The sequence below is a fragment of the Lygodium microphyllum genome, chromosome 5 (genome assembly GCF_053477565.2).
Source record: "Lygodium microphyllum isolate KBCC chromosome 5, Lygodium_microphyllum_v1.1.10, whole genome shotgun sequence".
NCBI classification, from domain to species: Eukaryota; Viridiplantae; Streptophyta; class Polypodiopsida; order Schizaeales; family Lygodiaceae; genus Lygodium; species Lygodium microphyllum.
Window position 1 is genome coordinate 86481061 of NC_141139.1, and position 3009 is coordinate 86484069.

Below are 3009 nucleotides of genomic sequence, written 5' to 3' on the forward strand. Positions count from 1 at the left end.
AAATCAAATATAGACCAGGCAAGGAGAATGTGATTGCGGATGCTCTAAGCCATAAATCATTCCTTAATGCCCTAATCCTATAAGAACCCTTTAGGGTTGGAACTCTTGCTACAATGATTTCGATGCCCAATAACCCTCTCATAGAAATGGATAAAGAAGAGGCAGTGAAGGACCCAAGCTATTAGAGATTGTTAAGAAAAATTTCCGTCAAGGATTCAAATCCAAAACTCAAGACTAAGTATCAAGATTTCTCCAAAAATGAGGAGCTTGCCTATTTCAAGACAAGACTATGTATTCCTAAAAATTAGGAACTCAAAAAGAAAATACTTTGGGAAGCTCACGATCCTCCATTTTCGGGTCATCTTGGTTATGCTAAGACTAATAATACAGTTGGAAGAAGCTTATATTGGGAAAGACTCAAGGGTTATGTACTCAAGTATGTCACCGAATGCCTAAACTACCAACAAATTAAGGTCGAACATGTCAAGTTGCCAAAAAGCCTCTAGCCACTTGGCATCCCTCAAATGAAATGGGAGTATATCATCATGGACTTCATAGTTGGATTACCCACGGTACAAGGAGGATATAACTCCATAATAGTAGTCATTGATATGCTAACAAAAGTTACACATCTTATTCCTTTAAAAACCAACTATAAGGCTTCTGATATCGCCAGGATTTTCATTAAGGAGATTTTTAGGTTACATGGATTATCCCCCCAAAGAATCATAAACAACCGTGATTCTCTCTTCACATCAAACTTTTGAAAGAGTTTGTTCGAAGCTCTAGGAACCCAACTCTACTTCAATATTGCTTAGCATCCCTAAACTGATAGTCAAATAGAGCGGATCAACCAAGTTATTGAAGACGTACTAAGAGTGTATTGTAATAGGAAGCCCAAACGGTGGATCCAATATCTACCCTTAGTTGAATTTGCCTACAATGCATCATACCATCAAAGTATTCAAATGACTCCTTTTTAGGCACTATATAGGCAAGATTGTCTTATAGCATTAAATTGTTTTGATCCTACCCTATGGGTAGAAGCATCTAGGCAAATGTTGGAAGAAATGGATCAGCACAAGTAGACACTAAAATGCAAGATATTCAAGCTTCCAATGATCAATAGAAGGCATATGCCGATCAACGAAGGCAAGAACACATTTTCAAAGAAGGTGGCATGGTTTTCATACAAGTTCATCCAAAGAAAAGTTCCTTATCTTTGGGGGAATTCAAGAAGCTAAGTCCCAGGTATTGTGGGCTATATAAGATGCTAAAGTGTCTAGGACCAAATGCCTACAAACTGCAACTCCCTAATAACTTGAAAGTAAATAATGTATTTCATGTAGACCATTAAATAGAGGAAGTCTCGAACAAAAATAGCCTGAAGTTCGTAACCCGACACTTTCCCATATTGATAGGGACTATAGCCATCCTTCACGAAAGTCACCAGATGAACGCAAGTCATGAGCCATAAGTCATAACTAACTACACACATTAAGAGGAAGATGATGACAAAGAGGTTGCCGCTCCCTCCCCCCTTTCTTTTGACAAAAACAATGGTGCACAAATTTTCCTGAATTTCGAGATCCTAAATGCACAAGAAAAAGCCTGAATTCTCCATCTCAACCACATTAGAAAACTCTAGCAATCTCCCCCTCCTCTCAATTTGACGAGAGCCCTAGATTGAAGTAAGATCATCCAAGAGCTAGGCGAATCAGTCACATAACATCTCTAGCAACCTCTCTGGATCTCAAAGACAAATCATCAACATCAGATTGCATCTTGAAAGCTTCCAGATTGCTGATTTGCTAAGATAACCTCCAGAAAAAGCTCTCTTCTTGGCCATAACTTTTCTTCTTCAATTTAACAGCTATAAATACAAGGCATGAGGAGCCATTGGAAGGCATCCTGAGAAAGAGAGGAGAGGCTCTTCTCAAGATTATAGAGCAAGAGGAAGTGGGGCAAGAGAAGTGCAAGGACAACAAATTCTTGTTACAAAGAAGAGGAGGATACTCCATAGGCTCTTGGAATCAAATTCTCTATCATTCTACTCCACTTTCCTGTGGAATCAAGACTCTTCTTGATTTCTCTAAATTCCTAGAGTGATTGCCATCCCCCATCAATCGAATTCCCATCAATCCAATTGCAACAATTCCAATCTCTCTTACAATCTTGCAATTAAAGACCATGGCCCCGAAAAAGAAAGTTATGAAGGTTGCAGAGGCAGAAGCTACCAATAATGCTGCAAATATGACCACTACAAACGGAATGACGAGTACTGGGATCACAAACGAAGCTCCAAACACCATTAACCAAGCACTGGTCATGGATCGCCAGGTACTACAAAGGCAACTAGCAGGCCATCATCCCATGAATTACTAATAAAAATCTGCATTCATAAAATAGAATTTTATTCATTTCCTACATATAATATTTTAAATGAATTCTTAATCCCGAATTCCAAGGGGTAATTTGGATTTGTACAAGACGTACCAAGGAGAGTACAATGAAGGTATTGTGTCCCTAAAAGACTTAATATTTTTATTTGTATTGATCTAACAAAACCTCTGATGGATAAACACGCACGCTAATTCTTGGTATATAAAAGACCTTGAGATGGAATTGCAAAAGAATACTTTTCATAATTAAACTAGCCAATATCTTTTTTCAATCACGGGCAAGGACCCACAAAACTCCATTGAAAAAAGTCCACCAAGGGAGTTATTCTCAAAAATAGAATTCTTGTTTGGATTTAGTCCAAACTAGATCCCAAGGAAGGGGAAATCTAATAAAACTATTGGAAGGTATTACCACTTACACTAAGCTTTACCTTATTTTTGGAAAGAAAAGATTTGTCTTGAAAATAAATTTGTTAAAATTCAATGTATAATGCATTCGAAATAAGATGTTCGTGATTGTAAGTTCTGTACTAATATTTTCTAAAATCATTAGGCTAAAATATGGATGATCGGGTACAGATTGCCGTGACTAAGGCAGTATTCCAAT